The following is a 22,561-nucleotide window of genomic DNA, read 5'->3' as shown; positions in this document are numbered from 1 at the left end:
TCGTGTGTGACCGGCAGAACAACTGGCTGTTGCCCTGCTGCTAAAAAGCAAGCCACATTTGCATTTTGAGATAACACTTACCAGCAAATGCATTTTAAACACCCATCAGCACGGAAAACAAGAAGTAAATAAGTTACATTTGAAACAGCTTCCTGAAACATGCTCCAGAATTTTAACAGCTCTCTAATACACATAGCACTTCTAAACATGATAGCAAATGAGATGAATGCTGCCCTAGTAAAATGAACTGATTCTCAGAAATACTCTGACAAGCAAATAATGCAATATAGAAATGTATTACAGAAATGCATGTCCTAATAATTCCTCATTTTATTCATTCTGTGTCTATCTCTCTCCCTGATACACAAGAGATTGCAGTATTCTTATTGTACAGCATCACTGTGCTAATATTAAATAACAACAGATTCGCTGGCTCAAAAATTCCACTTTTTAAAGGAGGCAGGGGAACAATTGCTATCATCAGAAATTCGCTGTTAAAATTCAGGAATCAGTCCCCCCCCCCCCCCATTGATTCACAATGTAAACTGCTAAAAAAATTATAACCTGACCCACTGGATGAAGTAGCTCAGCAGAATGCCTGGCTCTTCATTGTTTTCCTGTTTGAATTAGATGTTCAGGGCATTGCAAAAATTTACCCATCTCTCTTTCCCAGAATCTAATCATAAAACCTACACCTCATGGATATAGATTCATTATTTGAGGCTACACATAAATTCACTCAATAAACTGGTTTTGTTTCTTGGAGCATTGATTTGCACATAGACTGAAGATCATTGAATACAGAATAGCCAAGTTGTCAAATTGCAGCAGTACTGTTGAAAGGGAAGCATTTTCTTTTTAAATGCAAAAACGTATTTTATTATTATTAGTTGCATAAGGGTGATCTATGTTTACACAGCTCAGAGCTGGATTTAAAACCAATTTTAACAGCCAACTGTTTCAAGTTGCATGTAAACAAACATACTGCATTTCTTCATTAGCTGGAATTTGCTGCAGTCTGTCAGCCATCTGTACTGTCTTGCATTCTGTTCTCTATTCAGAGCACCACTATCAAATGTTGGTGATATAGTATTGCTCTCTTTGGAGACATCATGACTACACTATAAATAGTTTAGAGACATAAAATACTATTTCTAACAGTTGTCTTAATATCTGCTTTCTCAGAATGCATTAAGTTCTTTTGTTTCTCATGCAATTTTGGTTTTCCATAGCTTTTTGTGGATACAAGGAGAAGAGATTTTATTTTACGCTCTCAGAAGTGCAGAGCAAAAACTGCAGCCCAAGCACAACTTTATTCAACTTCTTCACCCTCCAAATCCTGCATGCAGAAGCCAAACCCCCCAGCATAACCCTGCAAATATCTGCACTGCAGTCACAGGGGTGACTGCGTAGTGCAGAATAGCCGGGCTGTTGTTAAACCAACTAGTTTGGGTGCCAGTCCCGGATCAGGCCTGCTCAGAGGTGCAGACTGACCCACACTCCCCTGCCCACACACCAAGATCACACCACAGACAAACCCAGCCTGGAAACTTGTGCTGCGTTAGTGCAGCTCTATACTGGCGCTCAGGAGCCCTTGGTGCCTCGCAGAGCCCTGACTCCCCTCCAGCCAGCTCAAACACCCCAGCGCAAAAAGCCAGCACATCCCTCGCGATCACAGCACTCGCAGACATACCCCAGAGCAGCCTTACAGTCCCCTCGACTTTGCGTGCCAGACACCTTCCCGATGGCAGCGCTGACCTCTGTACCCAGGTCATTCTGGGGCTATCAGGGGTCTCCCAAAAGCCAGTGCTTGCACCGCCTGAGTCTCCCCCAGCCTGCAGCCAGACCCAGGGCTTTTTGGGCTGCTCTAAACTGCTCCAGCTCTCTCAAAGAATTCAAAAGGGACTGCAGCACAGCTGAGGATGTCACCCCGACAGTTTAGTTACCGATTTGAGCAGGGTGCACTAGTTTCAAACTTCAGAGGACAGGTGATAGCATCTTTAGAAGAAGAACACAGCTCAAAAATCCAAGTCCCTAATATTACAGAAAAGCATGTACTAATAAATAATAATAAAGGGCTTTTGTAGCTTGCCAACTCATCCTCTCTTTTAGGAAGTGAGGAGAACTGGTAGTGAGACAGGACAGCTCACGCACACCTTAAACTCCAATTTTCTTTCTTCTAGGGACAGCAGAGCACTAGAACGTTACTTGTACGATCAATACCGTTTGACAAGTGATGCAACACAAACCACAAAAGTTACTCGATATCCATGTTTGTTTTCCAAACCAAAAGCTGCCTATTCAAATATGCCTTTTTAGTTCACCCATTGGATGTGTTTATAACTTTGCAGGATGGACTTGATGCTCTGCCTCCAAGTTGGCTCCCAGACTTACATCATACTTCTGATTTCAGAACTGCAGTGATATAAGCCCGCCTTCCTGTAACAAAACAAATTTGCTGCCCTGCAGGAACAGACTTGTAGCAAGCATATTTGTGCAATACAACAAAGCTATCCATAATCAGGGGTGTCAGAATTCTGAACGCTGACTTTGGGTTTAAAATCACTTACCGAGAAGTGAAGGTGCCCTATTCTTAGGGCTTCATTTCAGTGTCATTTCTCAGTTTCTGGTTGAGGACAGTGTGGTGAAAGACTGTCTAATTTTATTACCCTGTCAGCCGTACATAAAAGTGAGCAGGACTCGCTAACAATCAAACCATAAGAGTGAAAGTTTGCCATCCAGTACTCTCTGATAAAAACAGATACTTAGCACACAACTCAGCAGAAAAGTTCTGCAGGTTTCTAAAGACATCCCACTGGGAAAGTTTGTGGGTTTTTTTATAGCCATAGCATCTAATAAAGCTGCCAGTGGAAAACTTCTCCTTTTCCCAGCTTGTGGCTCCTTTTCCAGAACAGCAGGAAAAATGCCTACACCCTTGTGTCCAGATAATTTTCAGCAAAATTTTGTGTGCATTAAATAACCCAAGCTGCAGGCATGAAAGCAAGCTGCCAGAGAGACTCCCAGCCACAGCATGCTCCTACAGAGCTGCAGTACTACTGTTACAACATGAGGAAAATTAACTCAGACATGCAGATATTTAGGGGGACGGGATACAAAAAGTTCTTTCAACAATTTTTTCCTCTTCTATATCTACACTTTTCAGTCAGTAGGTTCAAAGAAGGGCTGTGGGAATAAGAAAATACAGGTCTGTTCAGTTCTGTGACTGAAAGAATGAAAAAACGCAATACCATTGTCAAAATTTTCCAACTCTATTTTGGCACATCATATCTCAAAACCAGCCTGGTCTAAAAATCTCAATCATGTTTAACTCAAGAGCCCTTGACAACATCTAATGCACAGGCTATTTATCATAAACTGATGTGCTTATTTTTGGATTTCACTTTGGAACAGGAAAGAATGACTGTACCTTGGATATACTGCAGAGATATCCTCAGCTCACTGCAAAGTTCATTCAGCATTACAGAGAGATGTGCATACTTTGAACTCAATGTGAAATCAGGTCACGTTGGTAGTAGCCGCCAAGATTTACTGTTTCTACATGAATAATCATTGGTTTTAAAGCTTTTGACTAACTAGTGTGATTTCTAATGTACTTTTTACATGTTAAAAAAAAGTTAAACATTTTTTATGTTTCTCCCTTGCCCATCCCACAGTTCTTACACACACAACAATACTACTAACTGCATTAATCCTCTGAGCTCCAACAGCTACAGAGAATTTTAGAAAGTTTGCAAACCTGCAACAGACATCCTTTGTAGTGCTAGATTTTATGTATGAAAAGACAGCAATTTTGCACTCTCTCACTTGCCCCAAACTTGTATATTACTATTACACAGAAATTCAGATTAATAGGTATCATGGGGAATTATGGGTCCAACGGCAATCTGCATTCATAAAAGTCCTTTTACTCTGTCTTTGCCTCTTAACAATCTGAAACTTTTTCAAGCACTGCAAATAATCTTACTCCGCTGTGGTACCCTTTCACTGCCTTTAACTAAACTGATAAGGCACCTTTCCAGCTACATGTATAGGATGTATCACTTTAGTGCTTAGAGCTGTTTAGATTTCTAACTGGCTTCAGAGCACGCAACATCAGTAGTCACCGTATGTGCTGCCAGCACTGAATGAACCAGCAACTAGGACTTTCCACACCTGGTGGTAGTGCTGACCCTGCTATGTCACTCCTGGAAAGTCTTCAATAAAGCAGTCTCCCTAGTCAAAACAACAGGATGGTATCTTCACTAGCAGTGAGCCACCCACCTCAATACTTTGCCACTTGTTCTACACACACAGTCGCTAGTCCCTTCTTCTACCCACCCATGTTTCAACCAAAACACTACCGACTTTTTTTTTTTTAAGCCTTCTATATGCACTCAAAACATCAAAATCCTTCTCCTAAAGTTCTGCCACTGTTACAATACCTACAAACGGGGCAGGGAATCGGCAACACCACAGGCTTCATGTCAACTGTAAAACATGCTAAATGACAATGGTATTGTTTCCTTCCCGTGTCCTGCCTGCAAGAATCTTTATATACTTAGCCTGTAAAGACCCTAAGAAATAGTATTTTTGTTTGCATCTGTGCACTACCAAATCTAAGAAGATCCTATTATAGACCTCCCAAGCCAGTGGGAGAACACAAATAAAAGACAACTTATTTTGAATTGTTACAGACTGAACCCCCCCCCAAATGAGATTCTTCTGTTCAATAGCAATGATCTGTGTCATTTATCAGACTTGCGCTCCCTGGGCTTTATTTTGTAACCTTCCACAGCACTAATACTATCCCAGTCAGACTTTCATATCACCATTTGCAGAAGGTACCCAAGTGCCCCCCCAAAAGTGCTTTACCTGCCATGAAAAACTATTAAGTGCATTTTCATTCTTATCCTCTTCTGCAGGTGGAAACTACAAGGGAAGTAAATATCAGCTATAAAGCATACATTAAGCTTTGAAAAGCCAAGGCAGCTTGTAGCAAACGACTGGTGCTTTAGGTGATCTGTGGATACACAGCTCTTCAAACCCCAGTGATTTCATCATGCCAAAATGAGACCCACCAGCAACATGATTTAGAAGAACAGCAGCAGCATTGCTGCTCTTACAAAGAATGGAAAAGGTTCCTTGTACCTGTCTTGCAGATTTCAAAGAAAAGTAAAATCTTGGGCTATATGCTGTTTTTCCACAAAATTGATTGTGAGGCCTTTAACTTCAAACTAAGAGTCCAAGCATATGTAGGAAAGAAATAAATGAAAAACAATAGCCTTATTTCTAGCAGTTATTTGTGGAGCAAGCTGACTTAATATGTCAAGAGTGATTGAGGTGAAAAAATTAGCTTTCTGTTTAAAGGTTCACATATACTACTCTGAGAAAGAATAAAAATAAAGGGTACTTCTTCAGACAAGCAAAGATCCTTAAAAAGAACTGCAGATGGCATACATGATTCTAGATTACTAATACTGTAACTAAGAAGAAACACTCAAATAAAAGTGATTCTCACGAATCAGGACAGTCCTTCCCAAGAAACATTTTAATGATGACAAATTCACATCTGGGTCACCTGTAAACAACTCTGTCTCCTTTCAGTTTTCTGTTTACCCTTGCAGAAGAACACAACGTTGCAAACATCAGGGTTTTTTAAGTTTCTGAAGAGCAGAGGCTCTGTTTTTAGCGGACTGATTTCAATAGGATATCTGTCACACAGACTATGCATCTATTACTACTCAAAAGAAAACAGAGGACAGTGACAAGGGCATAGAATTAAAATTATTCTTATAAATTTAGAGAAAAGCTGTCGGCATAAACCAAGATGACTTAATTTTATATGACCAAAGAGCGATTAATGCTAGAGAATGGCACATAACTAGAGAAACAGCAGTACAAACCCTGAAAATCAAATTATCATTTTCAGCATCCAGATCAAAGGCTCTGATTTTCAGTGTATGGATAGTTAAGCTGCAGAGTAGCTTCTCAACACATTTTCTCCTTTATGAACTTTGCAGTATAAAGAAAATAAGAACAAAGACAAGAGGACAGCTAATTTTAGTACTTCTGGGCTAAAACAAAATAACAACAAAGAACCATTGAACCATGAAGCAGTTTTTTCCAAGTTGCTATTTCAGTTACAGCCTTCCTCTCTGCAAGCCAGTACTGGAAAGAAGATACCAGTTTCTACCCTATCACAGTAATACAAGCACCTTATTTTATCCAGAGGAGCACATTGAGAGTGCTGAACTGCTTACATAATGCTTCTATACATTTTGTTGCACCCAAAATGTGTATTATAGCTGACAGGAAAAAAGAGCATGATTTTTTCAATTTCCTTCTTTCTCATTGGTTGCCTTCCTAGTAAGAAGTATCACTTCTGCAAACTGAACTTGATTTGAGGCTTACCCAGTGCATTTTAACAAATAACCTGAAAACTCATCCCTCTGACAGCTTGTTATATTACAGCACTGGACTGAAGCTTCGTAATTCTGAATTTTGAGCATGTGTGGAAACAGTTTTGAAGATAGAAACAAGATCTTAGGATCACAGGACAATTCAGGTTCGATGGGACCTCAGAAGGTTTCTAGTCCAACCTCATGCTCACAGCCAAGTCAGCTATGAGATCTGACCACAATGCTTGGGCTTTATGCAGATGAGTCTTTTTCATCCTGTAAGAATGGAAATGGTACAAACTCCCTGGACAGCCTGTTCCACTGCTTGATTGTTGTCATGGTGAAAAAGGTTTTCCTTACAATAAGTCTGAACCTCACGTTTTAATTTGTGTCCTTTGTTTCTCATCCTCCTGCCCAACTCCATCTTATTGATGAACCTCCTTGTAGGTACTGGCAGGCTGCTACTATGTGCCCTTGAAACCTTCCTGTCTCCATGCTGAATAAGCCCAGTAAGATCTTAATTGTGAGATTTTAATCTATCAGTTTCAGCTAACAGTAAACAAGGTACCGAGACAGTTATTTCCTCAAAAAAAAACCCCAAACTTTCAGCTCTTAAAACAAATACCTGGTCTTCAAAGAAACTGTAATCACCTCGTGTGAGTGGACTTTTGAACTCTGATCTTTCTGAGGTAAGTTCCCTTTTCTAGAAGTATTTCCTCAGAACAACCCATCTCATGTTTCCAACATTATCAATACTACTCAATGGCAGAACAAGTCTCCTACAATTTAAGGATGAATGGGTTGGGTTTGGTCACGGTTTCAAAATAATGCCAATTCAGAACAGAGGGCAAACATGGAAGTTTCTCTCCTGAATGGTAAATTACTTTAATAAATTTGAGCAACCAGACAGAAAGCTAGAACAGAGAATGCCATGCTGCCTTCATACACAGCAGCTATAGCAATATTAAAATATACTGGGTTAGGTTCATAATATTGCTGTTAAAGTTTGCTCTTCTCCAAGGAGCTATGTGCTATTACTCTGAAAGCTTTCACTAGAATAAATTACGCTTTCCAAGCGTTAGACACATTAACATGACATAGATCATGGGAAATTCAAACTTCAAATACTTACTGAATCCAATAGATCAGAGACCAAATCAGTATTAGAACGAAGAAGAGAGTTACATTAACTAAAATAAAGCTCTCTGAAATGATTAAGTAATTTTTTCAGTCACTATGATAACAGATATTCCTGTGGTTTAGAGATCAGTGAAAGAGTCATTTAGACACAATTTCACTTTTAGTCATTAACTGGAACACATAACCTTCTGGCCCAATTCCAAAAGATTTCTCAAATCCACTGCAAAAAAAATGCATCTCAGCCTGAGCAGCCACTAATAACTTAACATGAATTGTAAGCTGCAACAAGACACACACACCAATATGGCAGCACATTATAAAACAGTCTTTTTTTTTTTTTTTTTTTTTTTTTTGTGCTCTCCGGACTTGACAACAAACACTTACTTCTCTCACCATTTCATCGACCACATTATTAGCCAATTCATTCACTTGTCCCTAAGAGACAAAGCCAATATGCTTATTCTTGCTCATAAGTAAATGTCTGATTCCTTAAAGATATTTGCACTGAGCTAAAATCTGTTACACTTAATCATCTTCAGCTTTACTTTACTTCTCAAATCGATAGGCCTAATCAAGCATACTCTGCATAGATGAATGTAAAACTGGATGTTTGTCAAATGACAAATAGAATAGCATTACCCAAAACTATTTTAGAAACTCAGTTGAAGCTACAACAGTATTGTGAAGCTAGCTTAAAAACAAGATTTTTTTTTTTTAATAGACAACATAGGGCTACAATCTTGCTATTTCACTTTAGTATTAAAACCTGAAGCTTCAGGTTTTCAATTTTTTTAAAAAACAAGGTTTCAAGATATATTTAAAGAAAAAAAAATTATCACAAGACTTTCAAGAAAAGCTTGCCTTAATACACATATTCAGCCTCTCATAGATGACCACTATCATCACTGCCTTAAATGAATCTCGGATATATATCTTTTATATTATTAGTTTATGACAGTCACCACCAGCTGAGCAATCATATGGCTTTACAACACAGTGGACAACTCCACTGGATATTGTAGAGCTCTACTGACATAAGTATGCCTCTTTACATCAACAGTGAACTTGACCCAGAAACTCCTGATGCATTTCAGGTCTCCAGTGAAGAGTACTACAGAGCTGTGTCGCCTGCAAACAACTATCAAAGGATTCTATACAGGAGATTTACCATGAAGAGTTATACTATATATAGGAATGCTTACTGGTTTTTCCTTTATCTCTTTTAATCTTCTCTGTCCATCCTATGTATTGCTGCCTGCTTCTATTTAACCACATGCATTTTACCCCTCTTTCTTTTGTCAGCTGTTTTCTCAAGATACCCTTTGAATTATGCTGCTGTTCCAGAACAGCTCACCTACAAAGATCATTTGAACACCCTGCCCACCGCACTGCAGTGTGACTCAGGGTAGAAGGCAGGTGCATAATGCTTTCCGATTTTAGTGTGGCAATGAGACCAGAGCAGCAGTATTGTATTGGGTCTGGCTGAGACAGAGTTAATTTTCCCCATAGCAGCCCTCAGTGCTGTGCTTTGTATCACTAGCTAGAAAGGTGTTGGTAACACACCAGTGTTTTGGCTACCACTGAGCAGTTCTCCCACAGCATCAAGACTGTCTCTCCAACATTCTCCACACCCGCTCCCAGTAGTCTGGGGTGAGCAAAATTTTGGCACGGGACGCAGTGAGGACAGCTGACCCCAACTGTCCAAAGGGATATTCCATACCATATGACATCAGCTCAGCAATAAAAGCTAAGAAAATGAAGGGGGGGGGGGGATTAGTTTTTTCAATGTTTGTCTTCTGGAGCAACCGCTTGCATACTTAAGCCCTGCTTCTTAGCAAGTGGCTGAATATCACCTGCTGATGGGAAGTAGAGAATAAGTCTTTTGTTTTCTTTTGCTTCAGCACACGGCCTTTGCTTTTTGCTTATTAAACTGCCTTTATCTTGACCCACATCTTTGGTTATTTTTCGTCCATCCTAATTTCTCCTGCTCTGTCCTGCTGAGGAGGGGAGTGATAGAACACTTGGTGGTACCTTGCATTCAGCCAAGGTCAACCCACCACAAGTATGAACATTGGGTTCTTTGCAACTTCTAGATGGGAAGAGGCAATTGGGCTTACTGCAGACTTGGCTAACAAAATAATTTTGTATAGTCATCTAAAACCACCGGTGCATCCCTTCTGCTCTCCCAGGTTGATGCAGTTTGCCTTGTGATGACTGGCAACATGCTGGTCTTCAATTCTTCACACATCTCCATGAAGTAATGCCAGGTTTGTAGTGCCTTACAAAACCAGAAAGACAGGAGAGAAACATTTGGGGATTTTTCTGCATGTAGCACAGCTTATGCTTTGAGAAAGAATGCAACTATTGACCATTAAGTCTTTTATTAATTTCAGCAACTCTGGGAGCAGAATCTGCCTGGGGGGATTGGAGGATAATGGGCTGCTACATTGCCAGAGGAAGGAAAAGATTATTTAAAGACCAAGCAGGTCTGCTCTAAAACTCAGCTGAGAAGTTTGACACCAGTCCAGGGGAAATAAAGTGCTACTGCATCTCACCTTGAGGTATTGCCTTTAGCTGAAAAAAAGATGAATAAAAAGCCATGCCTTCAGGTTTCTGCACTACAGAAGTTTCTTCTCTCCAAAAGCAGGAAGGTGTATAGTATATAGAAAAAAGTGTCCTTGAGACAGTGACCGGCAGGCCTAAATGCTATCCCCCCAAAGGGCCAAACAGACTGTAGACCTTAAAGAATTTTCAAATGCCAAGGACACCTGCTTATAGCTACTTGAACACTCCTTTTCCCAAAGTTTGGAGAAAGCCTTTTCTCTGGGAAATAATGCATGGAAGTATCCAAAGTTCATGGCCAAACACACATCTTAAAAAAAAGGTAACAAAGCTGTCTCTGCAGACCATCTTTCACAGGTGCAGGTCCAGCACTATGACAAATGCGAACAGCGCGACAGGCTTGTTTAGGTGTGCAGTGCTGCCTTCCCAGCAGCCACACCAGATGGTTCTCAGTAGGTCTGCGCAAGAACAAGTCTTTTGGGCAAGAGAGCAAGAGAAAGAAACAGGGGAAAAAACACAGAAGCAAAATATCTCACGAGGAAGCTTCAGCTAAGGCTTGTGTAAAGATTATAGTCCCACACAAGAGATCTCTGTCAAATAAATTATGAGTCAAAGCAAATTACCTGAACTGTTGGGAGGTGCAACTCAGAAAAATGTAACAACCACGGGTTTTCTAATACCAGTTCTCTAAAACTAAAGCATTCCTCTTCGATTATACCTATGTATATCTAAATTACATGTAACAACATGCACAACATCTGTATTTTTACTACTTCTGACATCTCTGTCCTACCATGAATTTAATTAAAAATTACTAAGTGAATGACATTAAAATAGCCTCATTGAAGAGCAAATCGAGAATCATAGATTCATTTTTGTTAGCTCAAACATAAAACTAATTTAGCATCACCATTTCAAGTGTTTTAATATTTTTGATTCATTTTCTCTCTGAATATCAGCCAACATACAGTATTGAATACAAAAGAAAATAAGAAAGGCAGATGGAATCCAAGCATGAGTATTATTTGGTATATTACACATTTCTCTCAATAAATGTATAAGCATACAGTACGAGTGCATCACAATGAATCACATTTATCTAACACGAATAAAAGGATTTCAGAATTTGGTCCTGATTTTTCAAACTATCAAAATTGAGTGCTTAGCCTAGTAATAACAAAAGAAGGGAACGCAAAACATTTCTCTTTCATTCACAGAACTCAAAGAGAAAGCACATGCAGTCTCACCAAACGGGAAGAGATGTTTCTGAAGCATGTTACCTGTTGCCAAAAAGATAGTAAGCAGCAGCATAATTTGAAATCTCTGTTAGTAACACAGGTATCTAAAAGAAGCCGTCGGCAAGTAGCATTCTAAAGGGGATAGTACAGGCAAAAAAAGGTTGAAAGAGCAACCTGGAATGTATATTTAATTTCAGCAGTGGTACATCAGTAGTCCCTCACATACTTAGAATTACTAAATTTTAAGTCCTCAGATAAGATGACTTTATTAGAATTCTCTCCGGCATGGCATGCTGAGCGTGCACTCAACACCAGTGAATGAACGCTCTTTTTTCACTGGCTTTCTGCCAATCCCACTGCAAACAGAGGCCTCACACACAAAACCAGTCATCCTTGAAGACCCTGAATACTGTCAGTCTTAGTGCACTCCTACCTCATTTGGCCACAAGACACTGTAGATGTCTCCATGTACCATGCAGAAAAGCAAACCAGGATACTATACTGTCCTCATTTGTTGAAGAGGTGGGAGTGGGACACATTATCTCTCAAACATTAAGGACATTAAATTCACATCGTATTTCATATTTCTGAACAGCTTCTCAGCTAAGCTAAAACAATTGTATCTTAAGATGATTAAGATGATAAATAGCATTCACTGTAATTCACAAATACCATCTTAATCTTTTCAAGTAAAAAGACATAAGCATTTTGCTTTTCATGCCCCTCCAAGCAGTCTGTATTTCAGACTTGCTGTGGCAAGGAAAACCAGAGAGAGCAAATTAATCCTGTAAGACTTAATGTAAATTTTTACCAAAAGAGAGCTTTCTATTACTCTATTCCAAGTATTCTCTCATTTTTTGAAGCTGCAAATCTCAACATTATGTTCTGTTTAGGATATTTCTGTCTAACATCTAAACTGAACACAACAAAACTCCATGGAAAGTTTTATACCTGACAATGTAATGCATTTCGGGTGTTGGACTAGATGACCTTTAAAGGTCCCTTCCAACCCAAAGATTGTATGATTCTATGATTTTTCTTAGACTCAGTTCTGTGTAATGGACGTCCCAGATACAAATACTGAGTAGAATCAGCAGTATGAAAGAGGAAGATATGCAATGAAACTTTAAAAGTGACTGCAATCACAAATTTCCATTTTCTCATTTATTTAAGGTTACTTCTATTTCCACATGATATAACAACCATGAAATAATATTTTGTATTCTTTTAAAACAGAATTAAGAATCAAACCACAACAGGTGCCATGAAACAGCAGAAGGGAATTTTTGTTTTCTGAAGACTGATGACATCCCCTCCCACCACAACCTGTGACTTGCATTCCCAATGAAATCATTAGATTCACTGTGAAGCAAAAATAAAATATATATATATCAATCTGTGTGTTCTTAAGAAACTGGCATGCAGTTTCAAAGTAATCCTTTCAAACATGAAAAATCTAAATTTTCCAAAAGACAAGTTGACACCTAGCTAGCTCAAGATAAGATCACTGATAATAAGACTTTTGCTCTCAAATACCCATATCAGTGTTGGAAATAAGAATTGTTTTAATAAATGTTCTCCCTGTCCAACAATCCACTCAAGAACATGAAACAAAGGGTAGGATTAAACAAAGGCTTTGGACCTGAATCAGTTCTTCATGCTAATATTCAAGACAGACCACTTAAGGTGAAAAGATTGCCTTTTGCCATTTTCTCTAAATATAAGATGTTGAGAAACAGATTTGCCTCACAAATCCACAGCAGAATCCCTTAAATATCATGTACTTTATTAAGCAAGGTGGTGTCAGAGCAACCAACAATACAGCACATGAAGCCTATGTATTTGACCAAGCTGCCAGCAGCCAACATGGGAAGCTACTGTAATGCTTTCCAGACTTCAATTCAGAAACACTTCTACCACCTTGACCTTTGCGCAGGTCCCAAAGCACTTTCCCTAGCTATGGCTGTCTGCTAAACTGCAAATTGGACTAGATTTTGCAGAGCTTATACATTTATATATATGACCACTGCAGAAGATGAAGAATCAAGATGATACCTCTGCTCTCCAGCAAACACATTCATCTCACTTGTGTTTCTCATCTGCTGAATTTTCAAGGCATTCTGATAGCATGAAAGCAGCTATAAACATTGCTCACCAGCCTGATGGTGAGTTGAACTTACAACACCAGGTACAACAGCTGAGCCCAAACTATTATTTTCTCCCCGAGGGGAGGACTAATGGCAGGACTTATAGGCTCACATATTGCCACAAGCATTGCTTGATTTCAGCAGGCTTGTATGCAGCCAGGGGAAAAACTTCTGCTCACACGTCATTGCAGCAGCCTCAGTGATCAAATCCACTGAGCAAACTGGAAAGACTTCAGTGACAGGCACTGGAGGAGAAGAGACACCTTTCTATATTGTTTTCATGGTAAGGAAGAAATACATTTAAACCAAGAACTTGAAACATCCACAACAATTAAAAACCTTATAAACCTTTCTGTATGACTTCCTGTTCTTATTTCCTCACAAAATTCTGAAAAATTCTTGTAACTGGCTCCCAAAAGTCAAAAAGTTTTTTTGATAATTGAAGCCAATTATTGTCTAAATTTTTATAAATACACAGATATTTGCTCTAAAAGTGGGTGCTCCTTTTTTAATTTTAACTGCATTACCACAGTGAGTAATGCATCTTGAGGAAAATCAGGATGCCTTCATCTTTTCTTTGTAGTGTTTAAATCCCAAAAAGGGAGCAGCAGCACATCAAGAAGCCAAGGGAAAAAAAAAATAATTAATTCACTGTTTTCTATTTCTGGAATTTACTTTTGTGCATTTAAGTAATGAAGTCCTTTCCCAAAAATTACCAAAGAAAAAGTTTTCCTTCATCCAGACGTTTTAAAATAAATAAGTAAATAAATGAGAAATCAAAATAAGGGACCAAACAGAGAAAGTATGAGAAGGGAATGAGATTCAAGAATTAAAAATATATCCTATGCTTGCATATGTACAGAGAGCAAAGAACTTATAAACGTACACCTTTGCATATGCAAAAGCAATAAAGGAACTGCATAATTATATATACCTGCAATGTATTTTGTCATAGTACTTAATCAAATGCTAGAGATCATAATATCTCTGTCTGGATTAAAGTGGCTGAAATCAGTTAGATGAAGTTTGTTGGATGGCTTTCATCCATTCCCCCCCATAATCTTGTGAGGTACAGCAGAGCCTGGCTTTTTCTTTTTCTTTCTACAGAAACAAACCAAGGTTTCTTATTTTCAAGGCTTTGAATGAGTTCACCCTTTCAAAGTGTGAAATCAACTAACAGCAGAGGCTGCAGGTAAGCCTTGGCAACTTAGAAAAGCTGGACAGAAGGGATTTCCACTGAAGCAATTACTGGTAGGAAAACTAGCTATTTAATGCTTGTTAATTTAACACTTAAGAGCACAAACATTATGCCAAACCATGTTCTGGAAAAACAAACACATCATAAGAACCCCTTACTGGCTCCTTCAGCACTTGTTACCAAGGAAGGGATTGTTTACATTAGTTCTACACCTGGGCAGAAGAATGGGAAAATGGGACCTGAAGTGGCAAAATGTAGGAGGTGGCACTTTTGGAACCATAGCTCTAAGGAACTATCAATTTTTTTTTTCTCCCCGATAACAAAATACAAAAATTTCTTTATAAGGTTTTTATTTGCTTTTTCTATGATTAAAAAAAAAACCAAACAAACTTGCAAAGCTTCAACAGGAGCATAGGTCTTAGCAATCTTTGCTGGTATCTGATTACATGCAATATCTACTGCATTTATAGATACCTCAGCAATCAACTGCTGGGAGACTAATAAACCCTTAGGCGGGTTTATTAGTCAGGAGTCAGTTTAGCACTTTTGTCCTCACAGGATCAGATGCATCATTTTTACTTTTTCTTCTCCTTCATTCTCCTCCTTCCACAAAGAAGTTCTGTTAGTTGAACCCTGGGGCTGGGGCAAATGCACAGACTGTATTAGACCATATAAAGACACACAAAGCTGAGAGGCAGCTTCTGCCTTCGATAGCTTCAGTTTAAATTAGAGGCAAGGCAGCCAACAGGCAAAGGAGATGAGCCACCAGGTGGGAGGACAAACAGGTACCTGTCATTTGCAGGTTACCCAGTAAACCAGTCTTCGAAACTTCCTGCATGCCATGGCATAGCAACAGTTTTAAGCATCACAGGAGAAATAAGAGTTTCTCTCTTTTCTGACTCTTTCCTTAAACAATAGCTTTACAATAACTTACAACATAATCACAAAGGCCAGAAAGACTGGCAGGGCTCGCAGCTTAAATGACTCATTGGTAAGCGAAAGCTGGAAACATCAAACAGATGAAAACAAACACCATCACTGGTGTAAAAGTACAAGCATCGCCCCAGTTCAAACCAAATCCAAAATCCTTAAATTAAAAGCAGGGAGAAGCAGTCTCTGTGCTGGCCCGAACAGCACTGCCTCAGTGAGTTTACGGCCCCACAGTGACAAATGAGTTTGAAAGGACCAAGGGAACAACTCAATAAACAGAGCTGGAACACTAAGATCTCTCCCATCTCATTCATCTGTAGTACATTACCCAGTAGCCCAGCGTATTTTCCAGCTACATAATGCCTACTACCTATTAAGGGGTATCTTTTCAGAAGTAATACTCTTCTTAAGAAAAGAAGAAAGAAAAACAACTAAGAACTAATTAAGTCATTTCTACTAATACAAAAAAGTAAACAATTAAGGAGAGTGTCCCATCAAATTTCTAGGAGGGTAACTTAAATAATATATTTCTCCTTTTTTTTCTTCTTTAAGATTCCACTGTTACTGAACCTGCCTATAAAATTCATCAACACAGCAGAAAAAGGAAACATAAGTAGCATTTACACCAGAAGTTTCTTGACCTAAAGTTCTGGAGTCAAACAGGTAAAAAGGAATTAATTGAACCCCAAATCATAATTTTTGCATTATTTTTCTGTGCGTAAAAGGAGGTATAGATAAGATTTCTTTGCAGAGAACGCTGTAAATTGATAGCTTTGTTCCAGTTCACTACAGTTTCTTATTGATTTTCTCTCGTTTTAGCCTGCATTGATTTGTTAATCCCTTCTCTGTAACAGTTCTAATGACAAATTGAGAATGAAAAACTGCATGCTTTAGGGCCTTTTCCACCAACCTCTTGCTTCAAACCATATTTTCACTTGGATTTGGAACATGTCCATGCACATACCCCAGCTTAGACCTGACTCACCTCAAACTAGGATGGATACTTTTTACATTGAAACCTTTCTGTTAGACTCTTCATGGATGAACAAGGCAAGTGAAACAACATCAGTGAGGCAGAACTGGATTTCTGCACCAGCAGTTGTCACCTTCCAAGGTTGCTGCTCACAGCGACTTTGTCTTAACACCAAGTACATGTTTTAAGCAATTTTGCAGCACTCCCCATAGTTGACTAGCAAGCATTAACTGCATCACGCACGTGAATGGCACCATGAATGTTCATGGCATTCATCAGTGTGAAGAAATACTTCAGAGGAGCAATGAGCTGGATCACAAGTTGTCTCTGAGCTCAGAGTGGGTCGCAGTCATGGTGTACTGTTATTAGAACAATCCATGCAGCAGGATGGGACCCAGTCAGTATTTTTAATTTAAGGAATACGGTATGAGCATATGCAGGTCACAGAGTTACAAATAAGATAACACAGATTAGTCATTTTGCTTCTAATTAGCTCATTAAATACAGCTGCCCATTTGGTCTCATTGTTAGGGCTGCACTACTGACAGGTCATGCATGTGAGCACAAGCCATGGCTACTGCCACAAGTAGTTTCAGTCTCTTTCCATTTCCCCGCTACTTTCGGAGATCTCCCAGTGAGGTATTATTTGGAATTCTAACTGCAATACACTATCAAATGGAAAACTAATTTATGCATTATGAAAATTAAGGCTTTGCCCACACTCACATTTATAATACCTCAGTCATCACATGCTGGGTGGGTCTCCAAATCCTGACTTCATCCCATGTCAGTCCTCTCCTGCTTCACCCAAACTGTAGGCAAATCACCACTTCATGGTCTCCCATACAAATTACAAAGCAGCCTGACCCCTGGCTGCCACCTCAGTGTTACAGTAAACCCCAGCAGAGCAATTTTGGTAATTTTAAACCAACCCTCACCTGCAAAAGTAATAACTGGAAAACCTCTAGTTTGTACTCACACAGCATATGCTCTCTGGCATGCAAAGGCAGTGCGGGAGTTTTCCTTTGCCGTTTGCTTGGTGTGAATTTAATTTCCCATCTCCCTTTCTGCAATGCCAGCTGCAGAGAAATTGGTATGGGTGACAGGAAGCACTCCATCCTGTCACCTAGTGTTAAGTAGCTGAGCTCCACTTCACAGAATTATGATGAAATTGCAGCTAGGTTACAGTTTTCATGGAGCAGACTAATATTTCCAGAGTGACCTCTGTTGCCTAACATACCAGTATTCCTAACTTCCAGGAATTACTTTGGTATGAGTATTAAAAGTCTCTCTACCCAGGCCATAAGATATTCTTTACGAACTACAGTCATGTTTAATAGGATAAGAAAAGAACTAAATAAATGAGGATGGCTACCTAGCCAAAAAGTTGCATTTGAATTTTAGCAGTTTGTTACTGCTCTCAATTTCCTGCTAGGAGAATGACAGGGAAAACCAGCTGACCTAAGAAGTAAATCCCATTTCCTTATTCCCTGTGATATAACTGTTAACTCCTCTCAATCTTCTTGCCGTGTTGCCAAGATGAGTGTTGTTCTCCTGCACAGGGCATGCAGATCACACAAACACACCTAATCTAACACAGACTTCCTGTATTTTGTATGCAGACTGCATTTTCATTCTTCTGATACATCTTGTTTGGGCTTTTTTCCCTAATGATAATTTCAACAATTTGGTCTCTGTTTTCATCCTTAATTGCAACTTCTCATTTGCACAGTGAGTTGTACTCAGAACGCACTTGTCCATGGCCTTTATTTTCCTTTATTGTCACTTAAAATGAATTGATAAACCAAGATCTTGATTCCCACTCTTGCAAGAATATTAAAAGGGACCATATCTATATTACCATTTTTATCATTGCATCTCTAAAATCGCATAATAAAACCAACCTACACCAATCAAGGTAAATTCAACAATGCCATCTCTCAAAGGACATAAATCAAGACCAAATTGTAAAAGACACCAATGCATGACATACACAAAAAACCCCCACCAAAACAAAACACTGCACTACTTGCTTACCAAGTGGGAAACTCCACATCACTTCAACTTCAGAATAATTTAATTACTCAGTCCAGAAGGACCTCACAAACCCCTCAGTAAAAGGTGAGCTGGCCTTTACCTCTTCTTCTATGGGGGTCTCTCCTCATGAAGAATCACTAGATGGACAGATCTAACAGCATTAAATAAGCATCCAGGGAAAGCAACACACACTAACTGAAATAGTAATCTGACCTGTCTGGAGCATGCAGGTATCAACTAACTTTCCCTTCTAGTGATACCACAGGAGAGAAAATTTAACGAGTAAAGGGCTGGAGTGGAAAACATAGCACCTGTGTTCCCTTCTCAGCTTTCCAGCTGACTTGCTGTTGCACCTGAAGTCATGTCATTTCTCTATTCCCACTCCCATCTGCTGCTTGTTTTCATTATTAACTACAAGTATTGCAGAGTGAGAACCACCTTTTACTATTAATTTTTCCAGGGCCCACATCTGTTTCTGTGGCCAGTTAAGAGTTTTGAGGCAAGCTGGCAAATCAAAGAGCAAGGAACAGAGTTCACTAAAACTTTGTTTTTCACAACACTGCTTTTATTGAACTATATCCTTGGATCATATAAATGTTATTGAGCTTGGAAAATTAGAGATGCTTTTCTGCATTCACCTCCTTCCCTAACACCCAAAGTGGGTTTTTTTAAGCAGCTTATTGGATCAGTTACTACACATATGTTCTCAAACTCTCAGCAGTAAAATCTGGTTTAGGAAAGTTCAATTTGTTGTTTCTCTCCCACAAAAATATAAACCTCTTGTTTTGACCATTCAAAATAAAGAACATAGCCGCAAAGATTTACAGTACCCAGTCACACAACTAAGTATACAAAAGCCATGCACACAGCGCAGAGATGACGTATATGTAACAATATCAGGTTGTTTCTTTTAATGCTCATTACAGTCTCAACTACAGCTCTACTTACAAAGAGGCCACTAACAATTTTCCCTGAGAAGTCAAAAAATAAAAAAAAAAAGTTGTCATTTTTTGTAAACCAAAAGGTTCCATTTTCAATATTATTGTGTCTATATGTTAAGGTAATAATGACGCTTATATATTAACCTATCAGTCATATAATAATCAACCAATTAATTATCATCATAACAGATGTCAGAATTGTCATGTAGGTAGATGCTTAATATTTTGCAGCATGAATAGGAAAAAAGGGGAAAAAACCAAGAATATACTAAAAACAAGGCTATCTTTAAAATACTTAAACAAAAATGACACATTGCTGCAGCTACCACTGAAAAGAGTGGCAATAAATTTTGACTGCAAAGGGCCGTGAGAATGTGTGTATTCATGATGACATTCCCTGAAGAAAGGAACTATATGGAGATCCAAACCAATCTGTATTGTGCAGGATGAACACACACACACCAGGATGAACATACACGCTGGAATTACAGACTACAGTAGGATCAGGATAAACACAGCAGGTACAGGTTGCCACAAGTCCATTGGTTATTTTCATTCCCTGACACAACTGGCCCCTACATCCACCATCAAGATTTAAGTTGGGTGATGGTAAAACTGCAGAGGGAATGAAGACCAAGAAAACACACACTCAAAAGTGACAGTGTGACATAGAAATTTTTAAAAATTTAACTGAAATTTCAGATCTCCCTCCCCAGAAAACTAATCTAGCACAGCTTGCTTTAATTAGAGAAAGGATATGATGAAAACACAGCTCCACCTGAACCGTGCTGCGTATCCGAAACAACTGTAGCCCTTCCTTCCATCCAGTTTTGCAAGAAACATTCAGCACTGCACAATGACTTCTCACTTGTTTATTGCTGTAGCAAATGTTTGCTGCAATGTGAATGACATGCTGAACATACCACAAACAGTAAAACAATAGCTATTAAAACCAAAAATATCAAACGGACTGGAAAAGCATTTTGACAAGGAGGAAACATTAAACCAGGCCTTTGTATCATTTGCTAAATACAGAGGCTCATCATATTTCAGGCCATTTGTATTTAATTGTCCTTTCATCTGAAAAGCGGTGGATATGAATGCACATCAGGCAAGCAGATGAGTCAGATGTTCTGAAGAGGTCCAATCAAGGACGCCCCACAACACAAGAGCACCGCATGCATAATGTCTCGCACAACTGACTTCAGCTACAGCCTGAACATTCTTTTCAGTGCCTTCTCCTATTCCATGGTGGTTATGCACCAAAACACTGAGAAGAAAATAATAAATAGACCTGCAGTCACATAATTCAAAAAGTTTAAACACACGTGACTCCAAGAACCTGATGTCCACAACACTCTTTTAAAGCTGCCAGGAAGACAGCCTCAGATTAGTAGATAATTATCTAAAACTCAGGCTTTTGTTCCTCCATTGTCTTAGTTGAAAGAAAAGAAGTGCTCCTATTTCTCAAGGTCAATGCTTCCAAAGGAGTTTGACAAATGAAGTCAAACTCACGGTGGAATAAGTCACTCACAATACTTCAAAAATCAGGTTTTGGAGTGGAAGACAGACACAGACATTATATCAATTTCAGCACAAAGGAAGGAGAATCCCTGGTCTTTGGTGGAGAAAGCAGGTAAGCCATGGGCATGGAGACAAGGAGCAGCACAGGAGGTTAAATCTACTGCGCTGTCCTTGAGGTAAACTAGTGTGCCTTTTATATGGTGCTGTAATCCTTAAATTAGTTTCTCTATTTTGGTTTTAACAATACTAACTGAAGTGCAGAGGCAATCAGCAGACCGCAACTTTGCCAAAAATTCAGCCAAATCATTAAAAGTGATTTATAAAAACAGACTGTGGATAAAAATCATTAGTTATAATCCTCAACCGTTAAACTGGCTCTCTGCATTAAACATGCAAATTAGAATTGTTAATTCAAGGTAAACATGGAAAAGAACTTATCTTCTCTGTATTCCTTTTAATTCAGCTTTCAAATCAAACCTCATCTCCATATGACAACAAATGGAAAAAGGGATAGCTCATGTGTAAACGAAATCAGCTCACACTCTACATAGCCTACATATTGTAATTTAACACATTTTTAAGTATAAATTCTAGCTCTGGCATTATTTTGTAATCTTAAAGTGAAGCAATTTAGGGTCTTATTATCTGCTTTTTCCTTTTCTCATCAACACAGCTCCTCTCAGGGTACAAATGATGCTAGCTCTTGATCACGCTCTTCTTAAATCATCTTCATGCTGTTAGCTCTGCAAAAAATGATGCCTGCTCCAGAACACTGCCATTGCTAATCACTCAAATCAAGTCTCTCATAGGTCTATAAGGAGGAACAGCGCTGAGGGCAGCAGAATGAAGATGAGATTGTTTTTCTCTTCCTTTTCAAGGAATACATGTGAATGCATCCCTTTCCTTCACCTTCATGGATCACTCATCGTGCCAAGCATGAGTTTCCCTGTGCAAAAGCTATGGCTGCCTTGGCTTTGTATTGTACAAGAAACAACAGAACTACATACTTGAGGCCTTGCCCAAAGCACAAATAAAAACAGAGTGAAACAGATTCAACAATAGTGTTCTCTATAAATATCTAGTGACAAAAGCAGGGACACTCATCTCAAAACGAGTAAGAAAGCTGTTTGAGACTCAGTGGAGTCAACACTGGCTAAACAAATTATTCATTACTGCAGCATCCTGGGCTCTGAAGATCCACTTCACATCTGTGAACACACACATTCACAGAACACTAATGATAGGAAAGGGCAGAAGCTGACTCTTCTAACCAAAGTCTAACCATGAGAGACTACCAATGTATGTACTGTACCTCCATGAGAGGTGGAGGTACAGTACATACATTGCAGCTGAAGCTGTCAACCTGTACTTATCCCTTGCATTTTGACTGCCAGCTACCCAACAGGGAGATGCATACCTTTTGACTGGTTATCTGCCCAGATGGGACCTGCACATTGCCTGCCAACAGGCCAA

General features: G+C 39.1%; 1 protein-coding gene across 1 annotated transcript in view; it reads right to left on the bottom strand.

Moving 5' to 3' along the window:
• Positions 1–22,561, bottom strand: part of SERGEF (secretion regulating guanine nucleotide exchange factor) — a 158,921-nt gene that overhangs the window by 96,902 nt on the left and 39,458 nt on the right. The gene's annotated exons all lie outside the window — the stretch shown is intronic.

The sequence above is a fragment of the Phaethon lepturus genome, unplaced genomic scaffold (assembly GCF_000687285.1).
Source record: "Phaethon lepturus isolate BGI_N335 unplaced genomic scaffold, ASM68728v1 scaffold4225, whole genome shotgun sequence".
NCBI classification, from domain to species: Eukaryota; Metazoa; Chordata; class Aves; order Phaethontiformes; family Phaethontidae; genus Phaethon; species Phaethon lepturus.
Note: the sequence above shows the minus strand (reverse complement) of the source record. Positions and strands in the feature narration are given on the sequence as shown.